The sequence below is a fragment of the Rhinolophus ferrumequinum genome, chromosome 3 (assembly GCF_004115265.2).
Source record: "Rhinolophus ferrumequinum isolate MPI-CBG mRhiFer1 chromosome 3, mRhiFer1_v1.p, whole genome shotgun sequence".
Taxonomy (NCBI): domain Eukaryota; kingdom Metazoa; phylum Chordata; class Mammalia; order Chiroptera; family Rhinolophidae; genus Rhinolophus; species Rhinolophus ferrumequinum.
The window spans coordinates 14,391,143-14,406,160 of record NC_046286.1 but is presented as its reverse complement, the minus strand read 5'-3'; the positions used below and the strand labels follow the sequence as shown (position 1 = coordinate 14,406,160).

Genomic DNA, 15,018 nt, shown 5'->3' with positions numbered 1-15,018 from the left:
GATATTGATTATATTCTGGGATAGTTGAAATGTTTTCACAGAGAAGTTCTCGGTTTTTCTCAAATGTTACCATAATTCTGGTAGTCTAATGTAACTAATGTTTTGAGTTTTGATAGTATGTGAAATCTCAGTGTATTTCAGAACATTGAGGAAAAAACTTAGGACATTTAAAAACACATTTATTAAGTTTTGGAGAAATTGCAGTCATTAAGATTTCTTTCCTAAGGCTCCTTTCAGCTTGATTTCAGGCTTCTTGCATTGAGTGAGACTGCATATCTTGATTTAATTAGTATATCTATTAGAAATATCTGTTGGCACATAGTTTTTCTTTATTGGTTCATGAGATAATTATCTGCATAAAGGGACAACAATTAAGAGTTCTTCTTTTCCTGTGGATGCATTATTCCTGATACACCTGACAATTTTAAAACAATGTTTTTTTTGAAGGTGTAAGTGTCTTCCTCTTGTGGGTGGGTATTGATAGCCTTCACAGTGGATTAACTCCACTGCGGGATGTTTGTTGTTCAAAGGAACAATGAGTTTGAGTTTGAGCTTATGTCCAATGTTTGCTTAGTGAACATGCTTTAAACAACGTTGGAAACATTTAGGTCATAGGTTCTCAAACTTTTTGGTCTCAAGATCCCTTTACACTCTTAATTATTGAAGACCTGGAACAGCCTTTTTTATGTGGGTTGTATCTACTAATATTTATTGCTTAGAGTTTAAAACTCAGAAGTAAAAAAAAATTATTTGTGAATCCATTTAAAAAAATAAACCTATTATATATTAACATAAATAATACATACCCTATAAAATAATTACACTCTAAAATCCAGAATTGAAACACACTTTTTCAGATAAGATGAAAGTAAAATAAATGTATTAATTTAGGAGTTGTATGAGGTGAGTCTGTGTTTAAATTATGGAAAATTTTAAGGGTTTATGCTTCTTTATACTTTTAGTGTATACACTTTTAGTTTTATTGAAGTTTTTTCATTATTTAGTAGCTTTATGTTAAGAATCTTTTATGTTGTATTATTTTAATTATGTTTAAAACATTAAATGTGTTTGAGGTTTATAGAAAAATGAGGAAATCCATTTTCCTGTAGAACCAGTTCACTGATTTACTTTGTTTTAAAACATTATATATACTATATATATTATACAGCATAGTATAATGAACCCCATGCATCCATCATCTAGCTTTAACAATAACTGTGTTTGCCGGTCTTATTTAACCTTTTTCCCTACTCTCCACTTTTTTTTAATGCAGTGTTTTAAAGCAAATCCCAGACATCATTTTTTAAATTTGGTGGTATTTATTACAGCAGTATATTTGTTGGTAGGTAAAAAATATTCTCCATAGCAGCGGTCAGCAAACTATGGCCATGGGCCCATGGACTGGCTGCCTGTTTTTGAAAATAAGGTTTTACTGGCCCACAGCCACACTCATTCGCTTATCCATTATCTATCTCTGCTTTCATGCTACATGGCAGAGTTGAGTATTTGTGACAGAGACCACATGGCCTGTAAAGCTGAAAATATTTACTATATGGCCCTTTACAGAAAAAGTTTGATGACCCCTGATCTAAAGAAACAGCTCTCTATACGAAGAAAGCTATATTTCCTTTTGTCATTTATCCTTAGGAGAGGTACTACTTAGTGCATTTGATAGACTGCAGGCCACTTAAGAAAACTGAGAGAAAAATAAAATAAAAGCTAAATTCAGCACTTTCATATTAAATGCTTTTGCAAACATCTTCCCAACTAATGTGCTTAAGCTGGATTCAGAATGCAGAAGTTATTGTTGGCCATAGCTTTGGAAGAAATGTACATTTTCCTTCTATTTCAGACCTCATAGAGAGGCCACTCCTAATAGTTACATTCATCATTTATAGTCTGAAGTTATTTTTTTCCCCTTATGAATTGCTTCATAGAGCAAAAGCGTAGGGGGAAAATTGGGGGAATACCTTTTAATTTACCAATATTTTCTATTGGTATAAGGTTTTCAGGCTTTTGTTATATAACATTACAATCAGTAAACATTTGATCCTTTCTTATGTGATTTCAAATGAGAAAGTGCAGACTTAAGTCTGTGTTTCTTTTGTGTTCTTGTGTTGTAGGAATTTCATTCTGTGACTCCCTACCTTTTTTTTTCCCTGCAGTTTTACAGTTCCACTGAGCCTGTTTGTATTGTATTACTGTTTTTAATCCTCTACTGCTACTGTTTTCCCCACCCATTCACCACTAATGACCTGTTTTTCTCTTGTGTCCCAGCCCTCTAACTTAACTGACGATGTTGTAGTGTCATTTCCATCGAATGGTTTCAGGTGTCTAGTTGTCAAGCACAAATGAAATTGTCATGATCTGCTGTTAAATATAGAACTGTCAGCCAGTCTGTTCTACTATTAGAGCCTTGATAGACTCGACCATATTTTAAGTTTGGGTGGTAAATACTGCCAGTGAAGCATTCTTTAGGAAGTGCTTCTACAGATTTTAAATTAAAGGATTAGCAAACAATTGCTAGTGGGTTGGGGATGACAGCGACTTTCCCTTACCTAGTGCTTACAACGGAGCACATTTGCTTGATGCTGCTTATCACAGCTCTTTGAATAATGTGCGCTGGAATGGCCCAGAGGCTTTTCATTTTTAAGTTACGGAATTCAAGTAGTCTGTAAATTAGAAAGTAAAATCTTTTCAATTCACGTTGCAGATATTTTAAGAAACTTCTTAGGAATTTTAATTAATGTAAGTGCACTTCAAGAAGTCTTCATTGGGCTATCTCTTCCTTTTGTATTTCTTGACTTATATTATTCTTTTTCAGGTTTATAGACCTGGTGATGATGTCAGGTCTGACTGCTAGGTAACATTTAGTAATGTGCATGTGATGAAATTTAAAAAAAAGGATTTTTGTTTACATGTTACTTATATTTTGTAAGACTTCTTCCAAATGAAAATTTCATCTTTATTTAAAATCCACAGATTGAAAAATAAGTTTTTAAAATAAGAGTTTTCTTTATATATGTTAAAATTTCCTCTTTTAATTGTACAGTTCTGCAAGTTTTGTATTTTTTTAAATCAATATTTATTGAGCCCTTAAATGCCTTCAAGGTAGTCTAGCAGTAGAGAGGAGTTTTGGAGACAAATAATTGTCACGTAATAGGATGTGACAAATTCCCTGGTAGTACACAGGAGGAAGTGATAAACATCTGAGGGTAAGCTTCCTAACTTTAGGTCTGTAATTCTGATTGCTTCCTGGAATGTCCACTAAGTTTTCTCTGAACACTTTGAACTTAGTATGTCCAAAACTGAACTAATAATTTTCTTAATAAGATTTGCTGCTTTTGGGAATTTTTGGGATAAATAGCAGCAACCATTTATTTGTTGCTGCACTAGGGCATAGCTGTATATGTGAAATGGTATCATTTGGGTTTTGTTTAGCATTTTGACGTTATGAGATGTGGAAGAATATGTTCCCACTTCTGTCCTTAACCTTAATCTGATTTTAAAGAGGTCTAATATGTAAATATATGAATTACTAATAGATGTTTATTAAACTGACAGAGGGTTTCTTCAAATATTGAGTTTCCATAATGCATTTAGGTTTTTCAGGAAACTGGAGGAAAGAGCAATTCTTAATGGTAAAAAGTGGTATCTATCATTAATATAATTTCAGAAATGCTTTCATAATAGTCATGATAGTAAATGCTTGTATGGAGCATAATGAGTACCGGGCACTCTCCTGAGTATTTCCATATATCATTTCAATTAATCCTCACACAACCCTATGAGGTAGACACTATTATTCCCATTTTATGGATGAAGAAATTGAGACACAAAGGTTAGTAACGCACCAAAAATGGCCACTATAGTAATTGGCAAAACCTGGATTTAAACCATGAAGTCTAACTCCAGAGTCAATGCTCTTGACAAATTATGCTAAACTACATTTCAATCAATAAAATTTTTATTTTGATTTATAAATTTAGTGAACAAATGAAGTTTTTCCAGTTTATAAGCGTGTGACTAGTGTGCTATAATGAAGTAATGATGTGGAAGCTAAATAATTGTTCAGTTAATTACTGTTACTAGTAATGAGGTCTAATTTTTATAAGAAGTATTGGATTAAGTTATTTTCATATTATAGCATTTATTTCAATTTCCCATACCTAATCAGCGAATCTTTTTCAGCAAGGCCATATCAGGGCCCAAGAGAAAGTATAATTTTTTTCATAGACGTGATGTATTATATACTCCTTATTGGATGCTCATATTTGTGATATTTCATAATTTTGGATATAAACATGGCCACATTGTTGTTGAATTTAAATGTGTATCCTACTTTTATATTTTATCACTATTAAATATTAATATTTTAATTCCTGATATTTAAATTACACTAAAATATGTGGATAAACTTACCCTTGTGCTTTTTGTGAAATGCATCTATTTGGAATATTTTAAGATATATACTGGTTTATAAACATAACAAGAATGAGGAAGATTTTCAGATTCTATGAAATTGGTCACAATTTGTCCTGACAGTGAGAAAATGTGTCAAAGCTGATTTAGAACATAAAAGCACTGTGTAACTGAAAGTTAGTTATACTTTCTTTTCCTTTCAGAAATGAAATAAGGAAATGTTTAAATTGCTAGATCCAACTGAATTAAGTATCTGCATTAAAAAATGTCATTTTATAAATGTGACAAAATACAATTTTGAATTTGTATTTAAATATATTTATCAGTTCTCTCATCAAAAGAGAATAACTAGGCCTTTCATGTTAGGATAGTATGTATATAATTACCAGGGGTGAAAACAATTGCTCAATCTTAGGAGTGATTTTTTTTTTGAACTTCAGGGAAATGGAGTCATTTTACTAATTCTGTGATGCCAAATAGGTAAAAAGTCACAGATCTGTCATTTTAAAATTGCAGTGCAGGTGCACCTTATCACACTGGAGGACGGGCTACCTGTTCTGAACTAATACGTATGACGGCAGAACCAGGACCTAACTGATAGGCAGTTATTTATAGTCTTCCCTTATCTTTTAGTATTCATTCCAGTGTGTTCCTGAGTACTCTCCTGGACCCTTCTGAGGGTATTCTCCAGCATGTGGTTTCTGTACAGTATTAACTTGATAAAATCTGAAAACCGTCTTTCAGATAAGGGATTGTGAACTTGATGAAATGAGATACTGAATCAAAGCACATAGTATTATTCCTGGCACATAGTAAACACTGTCCTTTTAATTGTTGTCATCTTTGAAAAAATAATCATCAGTGTAGTGATTAGGAAGTTTATAAAAATGTGTCAAGCGCAAGGGGAAATGTTTGCAGTTTTATGGGAAGAATTTTTATAATTACCTAGACAGAAAACAATTTGTCTACATTATAGCATGCTGTGCAGTAGAACTTTCTGTGTGATGGAAATTTCTATTTCTGTGCTCTCTAGTATGGTAGCTACTGACCCCATGTCAAATTGGCAAATACAATTTTTTTTTGACATTTCTTAATGGACTACTTTTTAATCTTAAGTAAAATTCCATATGCCTTAAACAAATACTATAGTCTTTTGGTTTTCTGATTGGCATAACATTTTTTTCCTCAGGACAAAATAGTTCACAAACCACTTTTCTAGAGAAAAATAATGAGAAGTAGTCCTTACTCTGTTATCTTTGACTGATTGCTTTCTTCCTACCTTACTTTTTAAATTTCTCTGTCTTAAAAGAACCATGTTATGACCAGTTTTTGGCATGGATTGTAGAGTGTCACTAGCCTTTTGTGGCTTTCTTCCTATTTTAGTATTACATAGGTTGGTAATGTGTATTTAATAGGGATAACAATATACTAGAAATATGTTTCTGCCAATTATGGATTAAGTTAAACTTTTTGGGGGTGACCTGGCAATCAATTAATACTTATTTCTATAACAAAAATAATATTCTTTTTGTTTGGAATTACTTCTAAACTTTCAAACTTGGAGTACAACCATATTTAAGTCTAACACTGATTGTATGTTTTATTCTGCCTCTTCCAACCTAGAATTTGGGTTTAACTGTGTCCTTTATTATTTATTAACAGTGTCCTCTGATTCTTTATAAGGATGTGAACAGAGATGATGGTTGTTTTTAATATATAATAAAACTTGACTTATCTGGAATTTGTAATTAAATATCAGTATTTTAAAGGGTAAATTAATATAAAGGACAATAATGCCACATACATGTGAATGATTAAGATAGCATGATACAGTGGCGAGGATTGCAGATTTTGAAGCCAGAAGATCTTGGTCCATTTCTGTACTGGTGGATTTGATATGTTGAGAACAAAATACCTTCCCCCACCCCCCCAAAAACAAAACAAAACGGAAATGTTATATCAATATTTTGTTCAAAATGAAGTGTTTTATATTTCCTTACTATAAGGAAATAGTTCGTGTTATTTTCTGAATAGCAAAAAAAATCAGAAAATGCAGAAAGGTCATGAACACTTTAAACTCACTGAGTTAAAGCAGGGAAATCATACGGCATCTGTCTTTCTCTGACTGACTTACTCCACTCAGTACAGTATCCTCTGGGTCCATCCACGTTGTTGCAGATGGCTGGATTTCATTCTTTTTTATGGCTGGATAGTATTCCATTGTATAGATGTTCTACCTCTTATTTATCCATTTGTTGATATGATGCCCAAGTTGCCTCCATATCTCGGCTATTGTAAATAATGTTGCAATGAATGTATGGATGCATATGTCCCTTTGAAGGAGGGTTTTGTGTTTCTTCAGATAAATACCCAGAAGTGGGATTACTGGGTCCTTCTTTGTCTCTTCTGATAGCCTTTGTTTTAAAGTCTATTTTGTTTGGTATAAGTATTGCTACTCCAGATTTGTTTGTTTTTTTCCAGTTTCATGAAATATCTTTTTCCATCCTTTCCTTTCAGCCTCTGTGTGTCTTTCGATCTGAAGTGAGTCTCTTGTAGGCAGCAATGTAAAGGTCTTGTTTTCTTTTCCATTCATCCACCCAATCTTTTGATTGGAGCATTTAATCAATTTACATTGAAAATAATTGTTGATAAATATGTAGATTACTATTTTGTTATTCATAGTTTTGATTTTTTTTTCTTTTTAAATTAGTTCCTTTAACATTTATTGTAGTACTGGTTTGGTGGTGATGAACTCCTTTAGCTTTTTCTTGTCTGGGAAGCTCTTTACCTGGCCTTTGATTCTAAATGATAGCTTTGCTGGGTAGAGTAATCTTGGTTGTAGGTCTTCACTTTTCATCTGAATATTTTGTTCCAGTGCCTTCTGGTGTGCAGAGTTTTTGTTGAGAAAATCACCTTATGGGAGCTCCCATGTAGTTAACTAACTGCTTTTCTTTTGCTGTTTCTATGATTCTTTCTTTGTCTTTAACCTTTGCCTTTTTAATTATGATGTGTCTTGGTGTGGGCCTGTTTGGTTGGGTTCATTTTGTTTGTGACTCTCCGCACTTTCTGTGCTTGTACGTTTATTTCCTTCACCAGGTTAGGGAAGTTTTCTGTCATTATTTCTTCAAAATGTTTGTCAATTCCTTGCTCTCTCCTCCTGGTATGTGAATATTAGTATGCTTGATGTTCCAGAGGCCCCTTAAACTGTCTTCATTTTTTTGCTGTGGGGTGTTTTCTGCTACCTTATTTTCCAAATCACTGATTTGATTCTCTGCTTCATTTAATCTATTGATTCCCTTTAATGTATTCTTTATTTCAGTTATTGTATTCTTTATTTCCGACTGTTGTTTCTTTTTTTTTTTATGTTTTCTATCTTCATTTTTATCTTTCCTATCTCTTTGTTGAAGTTTTCCCTGAGATCATTGAGCATCTTTATAAGCAGTGTTTTGAGCTCTGCGTCTGGTAAACTGCTTGTCTCCATTTTGTTTAGTTCTATTTCTGGAGCTTTGTTCTGTTCTTTCATTTGGGACATACTCCCCATTTTGGCTGCCTCCCAGTTTTTCTATGTATTAGGTAGAGCTGCTGTGTCTCCCAGTCTTAGTAGAATAGCCTTATGTAGTAGGTGTCCCATGGGGCCTAGTGGCACAGGCTCCCTTGTCACGTGAGCCAGGTGCTTCAGGTGTATCCCGTGTGTGGATTGTGTGCACCCTCCTGTTGTAGTTGAGCCTTGATTGTTGTTTGCACTTGAATGGAGGGATTGACCCTCAGGCTGATTGGTTGTGAGGACTAGCTGTGACTACAGTGGACGAGCTGTTGTAGAGGGGCTGACCCTGTGGAGCAGGATTTGCTTCAGTGGAGTGTTGGTGCCATCCCAGTCTGCCCTTTTGGTGTGTCATTTGTGGATGAGGTCATTTGTGGTCTGGTCTGAAGCTGGCCACGGAGTGTTGGTTCTGGGGCCTCTTGGAAGGGGCTCTGTTGCAGGCCAAGGTCAGCCACTGCGTATGCTCTGCCCGGGGCCACTTGGTATGAGCTACAAGTGATCTCTAGATGATTGCTACTTGTGCTGGGCTTGGAGGTGCCTGGGAAAGGATAAGCTGCGAACCGAGGCTGGCTGCTGGTCGTGCTGGGCTTGAGGCTGCTTAGCAAGAGTTATGGTGCATGCTGAGGCCAGATATTGCTTGCTTAGGGTTTGGGAACCTTTGAGAGAGTTTAGGAAAGTCCTCAGCATGAGCCAAGACAGGTCTTTTGTATGGAAAAGCCACAGGAAGCAGCTTGGGTATGCCTGTAAGTTGGATGGGATAGAGTTTTAGGGAGTCACCTAGGTGGGGTGAACAGTGTTAGCAAGGTTTTTGGAGTCTCAGATATGGCATCTGCCAGTGTCTGTAAGCTGGGTTGGGGATGGGATCAACAAAGGAACAATAGCTTATGCCAGCACTTCTGTCTGGGAGAAAGCTGCCCCTTTAGCCCTCGCCCTGATGCTGGACAATTTAGTTCCTCCTAGTATGTCCCTGGCACTTTTTGGGATGCTGCCTCTGTGCTAGAGCTCAGAGCAAGTGAATCTGTCAGCGCGTAGGTCCTTGCATGCGCCTTTTAAGAGGAACTTCTGGTACTCCAGCAGCCTGTCATCTCAGATAGTCTCTGCTGGTTTTCACAGCCAGAAGTTGCTCTTCCCATCACTCGGACCCTGGGCTTGGGGTGCCTCTTGTGAGGCTGGGATCCCTTGCTCCTCAGGGGGAACCTCCACAGCTGAGATATCTCTCTGGATTTTTAACTGCCACACATGGGTGTGGGATCAGCCCATTCCTCATCTCTGCTCCTCCTACTGGTTTTGAGGTGGCTTCTTCTGTATGTCCTTGGTCATAGGACTTCCATTCAACTAGATTTCAGGCAATTCTCAACGATGGCTGTTCTGTACTTTAGTTGTATTTTAATGTAGTCATGAGAGGAGGCAAGCACAGCAATTTCCTACTCCACCATCTTGACTGGAAGCCTCGATTGATGTTATGAAATCTTGATACCTATTACCTTATATTGAAGTCTTAGAAGAAGACTTTTTGAATCTAAGCTTTTTTGATAGTAACTTCCTAATTTTTCCTCCAGGATAGTTGGATTGATTTATATTTCCTTAACAGTTATGAGACCATCCTCCTCCATCTCTCTCTCTGACCTTCAATGTTAGAAACATTGTGTTGTTTTACAGCTTTTCTGTGACTACTGAGTTTGAACATATTTACATTTCTTCATTTGTGGGTGTTTGTATTCTTAGCACAGTTTTACTGAGTTCTTGATTTTCTCCCTATTGTTCGTTGAGGGTTTTTAATATTAAAGACATTGACCCGTTTTTGATCATGTTTAGCAATCTTCCTTACCCCGTCTCCCCCATCTTTTGGTTTCCTTAAGTTTATAGTGATTTCTTTTTAATATGCATTTTTTCATTTTTAATGTGGTTAAATTGGTCTTCTACTTCTTTGTTGCTTCCACCTGTGATAGAAAGTCCTACCTTCAGTTTTGTACATATCGTCATGTACTTCTTATGTTTCAGCCTTTTAGCTTTGACAGTTTAATTTTTAATCCATTATTTTGTTGTACGGTGTCAAGGAGGGTTCTAAGTTAAAAAAGTTTTACTTTAAATTGGTTTGCCAGTGGTGCCACTACCACAATTATATAAACCTTCCTTTTCACTCATAATTTAAATGCTACCTTTATGAGATAATAAATTATTTTTGACTTTCTGCTTTGTTCCATTGAATTGTCTATTCCTTTGCCAGTGCTGCATTACTTTAGTTATTATAGCTTCTTAATATGTTTTAATATTTGGTATTATAGTTCAAGGTCATCTGCATAACTTTTCTTTTTAAAATATTTCTTTTCTCTTTTCCTATTTTTATTCTTCCAGATGAATTTTTACGAGTCATTTTATCAAGCTCCAAAACAAATTCTACGTGCAAATTTTAAGCAGTTTTATTTTTCTTTTTATGCCTTTTGCTCCATACTCAGATTTCAGACATTGATCTGTGCAATTCATTTTACTTTTAAAGTTGATTAATGAAATAATTTTGCATTTAGAAAGTTTATTTGAAACAACTCTGGATAGATACTGACTAATGAATGAGTTGGTTAACTGCTGTATGATTAGAGACTGAAGAACTTCTCAGTTTTCTTTAATATTTGTTTTTCTTGCTTAAATGTAGAATTGTGCTGTGTCTGCAGTATGTAAAAATCAGCCAAACTATTCTCTCAACTTTAAATCATGCAGTTATTGTCTTATGTTTGAATGGTGAGCATGATTAGAAACAAAAGACTAATTTAATTTTTTATAAGTATGAAAAACTTTTCTTACTAATGGAATTATATACAAGGCCTCTGTGCAATATAATCATAGACAAGAAATATATTTAACATATTTTTCATTTTATACACATATGAGCTAATCTGTGATAAAATGGATGTTATTTTGACCATTTTAATGAAAACATTTCTATCGTAGATTATGTACACTTATGACTTTGTATAAACAGATTACCGCGTATAATTTAATCTTTTTAAACTAAGATTTCATTGTAAATATGAGGTGTTGCAATGCACTGTACTACAGTGATGCCGTAGGGCGCCATAGAGGCATAAAATATACTTTACTCCTATGGTAAATAGTCCTACTTTGTTATGCTGTCTGAATTTATATATATATGTATATATACCTATCTGTATATCTCTACATTGAGAAACTATATGTAGATATATGTAGATTTATTTTAATAGTATTTTTATATTTTCTCTCTCCTTTGCAGCTGCTATTTTTGTTGCTGTCATTGTGTCATACTATGGCAGTGTTTCACCTCCCCCCTGTTTGAATGCAGCTTGCAGTCAACAGTAGACTAGTAATCCAAGTTATTAGATTTTGTATCTAAAATGAGAGTTCATAAGCTCGGAAAGCCCGACGCACTTTCTCGTCTTAGGAAAAATCACTTGAAAATCTTTGGCCATAAACTTAATCACTTGTGAGAGTTGAGTTTACTTTTTAGTTCTGGTTTTTGCCTGTGTTTTTAATAGCTGAAATTGTCAGGTAGCAGGTCACAGTTTATTTGTAAGTCCTTTGTTTGGGACTGAATCTATTTTCTCAGCAAAATAGTGTTAGGAATTTTAGTTAGGTTGCTGGGTTCAGTACACACACAAAAATTTTTGTTCCCATAAAGAATGTCTGAAATAATATTTTTAGCTTTGCCTAATTATCATTCATAACATTTTGGAGAAGTAGGCAAGGCGACTGGCTGGAGTTGGCAAGGACGGGGGAGGTAGGGAAGCTTGAGGAAAGTGGTGAAGGTTTATAGTGGCAATAGTGGAGTTAGGGAGAGAAAACTAATTAGGAATATGCTTAGTGTCGCCTAAGTTATCAAGGATTCAGCTGAGCTTGCTGAATCTTCTAACAGCAAAGTTTCTGCAGCAGCGCTCAGCTGCTGGGCATAGGGCTGGAAAAGAAAGGTGACTGGGTTGATATGGGATTTGGAGCACAGATGTAGCAGAATAATGTTGAAATTTGAGGTGTTAGAGGTCTGATCACTGAGCTTAGGCTGGTGGGAGGGATGGAATGGAAAGTATGAAGCAATTTGTAGAAAAATGGGAGAAGGAGAAGGGTTTGGAGATTTCACTGAAGAATAAAATTAAGTAGAGTAGAAGTAGTAATTAAGAGAGCTGGAGGAATAGAAAATGTAACAGAAAATAGAAGCATTAGCTTGGACATCTCATGCTCCTGGAAGACTGCTGGGGACTAGCTCGTCTTGTTAATTGCCTTTCTGTGTGCTGTGGTGTGTTGTGCTATACTCTTATAAAATGCCTTATTTTACTGTATTACAGGAATCTGTTTACTTATCCATCTCTATTCTCCAATGTAAGCTTCCTGAGTAGAGAGATTATTTTAATTTTCCTGTTTTACGGTACCTGGTATCTATTAGGTACCTAGTAGGTATTGAATTTCATAGAATACATAGGAAGTTGTGTTCATAGTAGGACACTGTAGTTTAGGAGGGCAATCTCTCTGAGAGTTGCTGCATTTGAAAAGAGATCAGAAGTCTTCAAAATGGAACAGGTAGGAAATAGGGGCGTCGGTAATTATCTTCATGTTACATGTCCATATTTGAAATTCAAATTACTGTTTTATTTTGGTCATCCCTGATTTCTTAAGGCTTTGAATATTTTTATATCATGTATCAGGTATTTATTTCATTTCCTTATTATTAACTTCAGAACTGAAGGTATACCATTCCCATTATTCTCTTACTGCATTTAGTTGCTTACTCATTTTAGCTGCATGAAAAACCTTTTTAGGTGTAACATACCATTAGAGTGTCTCTGATTTAGTTGAAACCTCTACTGCTTTTAGAAAATTGTAGTATATATGTAGTGTTTGGTTTGTAGAAGGAAGGACGGTCTGGTGGAATCATACAAACATGAAAGAATCTCATTAGTTCTCTTTTTATAATGCTGTGAGATCTTTATTTTATGATTCAAAATAAATTCAAATAACAATAGTCATCTCAGGTTTCTTGTGTGGATTGAATCGGATTACATAAATCATTTGCATAGGAGATAGGTAGGTGTTCAGTGCAATTCTCTAAATGTATCGCTTTTAAATTAGTTTGATTTTATAGGATTATAGATAGAATTGAACCTCAACATATTTTTGTAGGTCCACCTATCTGCCTTCATTTAGAAACAAGGGATTCTGGGTAGTATTAATTACTTTGAATGAATGGAATAGAAATTGTTTAGGACAGTCTTCTTATTTACTCGTAGTAAACTGAAGAGCAGAGATGAAGTAATTTGCTCTCTGATGTGTAGTAGTAGGTTAGTTTTGGGTTCAGAACTATGTATAATAACTATATATACCTGGTCTTCTGAATATCAGTTCAGTTCACTTTCCCAGAGCCTTTCTGCTATATATTATTATTAATTTAACTCTTTCTCCCTTATTCCTCATTTTTTAAACTGCCACCACTGACTCAGTTCTTTGTTTTACTTTTATATTTGAGATGCCACTACAATATTGGACCCACTTTAAAGTAATGAATGAAGTATATTATATACTTGAACAGTTTATATTAATTTAGAGCATAACTTCTTTATGTGCCTTGATTTCTGTGATCAACCAGTATAGACTCCTTTGAAAGTACACAGACTTCATTCATGTACACACTACTGGGATGTCTAAATTTCCTCATTAGAACCTAACATTTAGCTGACAAAAGAGCTTATCCTTAAAATTTTTTGTTTTTATTTTTAATAAGCTTCCTTTAAAAGATACAGTGACCTAATTTTGACCACATTTCAGTAGCCAGACATTATTTTTTTATAAATTCTTTGAAATTAGTTTTTTTTCCTCTCATTTCAACTCCCAACATTTAGTCTAAAGCAGTGCCACCCAACGTACCCAATATATGAACTGTTTGTCACTGGTCTTTTATGAGATAAGTAGCTTGAACCGGATTGTAAGCCAGTCCTCGGCTTCCTTCATTGAGATTGTTTTCCTCTGATAAAAGCTGAATTACGTGGTATGCATAGTGGTGCAGCTGGCTCACATTTTGGTGCAAAGATAAGAACATCTTATCGTGGACTTGTATGAAACAGTTCTTAGATTATTGTCTGTTGGCAGATCACATTTGATCGAAAGGAGTACTGTACTCTAATGCTTTGCATTTATTTGATTATTCGTTTATTTCATTATTCAACAAATGCCTGTTGTGTGCCTACTGTGTACTAGGCACTTTTCTAGATTCTGTGGCTATAGCAGAGAATAAAACAAAAAAACTCTAATCTCATGGAGCTTACATTCTAGTTCTATTAGAAATACCATTATCATGTCTCATTTTTCAGAATGTCTGTTGTTTTTATAATAATCTGTATTTTTGCAGTTGATGGTCTTGTGCACTTAAACCTTTGACTTACATATGTATATCTTTACATATTGTGGTAATACTACTTTTTAAAACGAATTTAAACATTTTAAATTGATCAATTTTTTAGTTGATGCTTCTGAGCTCTCTAGGTAGAGAATTGTGTTCTCCACAATAATGGTTATTTCTCTTTTAAATCAGAACTTCCAGAACATTAATAACTAAGAGTGAGGATCAGAGACCTTTTTTTTATTCCTGATTTTAATGGAAATGTTTTTCATATTCACTAGTATGATACTGACTTTTAATTTTAAATAGTTTAAATCACTTTGAGGAAGTGGTTTTTATATTCCTGGATGTAAAAAAGAAAAACGAAAGGGAGTTGAATTTATCAGATGCCAAAATGTAATCTTTGAGATGATTGTGTGCTTCTTTCCCAAGTGATCTGCCATTTGTTATATTAACAAATCTATCATTAAACCATGTCTATAGACTTGTGGCAGTTTATTATAATTTTGTTAATGAATTATATCTTTACAAATAGAGATTAATCTAGAACCCATTTATGTCTCTAAAATAGAGATTAATCTAGAATGCCCTTGAACCTTTGACTTAAAACCTATCACTTTCATATAATGATAATACTACTATTAATTACATTTTTGGCTTAGGTAATTTTCTTTTTCCTGTGACTTATAATACTTTTGAA

The 15,018-nt window shown here is 34.5% G+C and overlaps 2 protein-coding genes across 9 annotated transcripts in view; one reads left to right on the top strand and one right to left on the bottom strand.

Moving 5' to 3' along the window:
* The window catches only part of SUPT3H (SPT3 homolog, SAGA and STAGA complex component), a 443,570-nt gene that overhangs the window by 12,963 nt on the left and 415,589 nt on the right, over positions 1-15,018 (top strand).
* RUNX2 (RUNX family transcription factor 2) overlaps positions 1-15,018 on the bottom strand; it is a 325,498-nt gene that overhangs the window by 287,851 nt on the left and 22,629 nt on the right. The window lies entirely within an intron of this gene.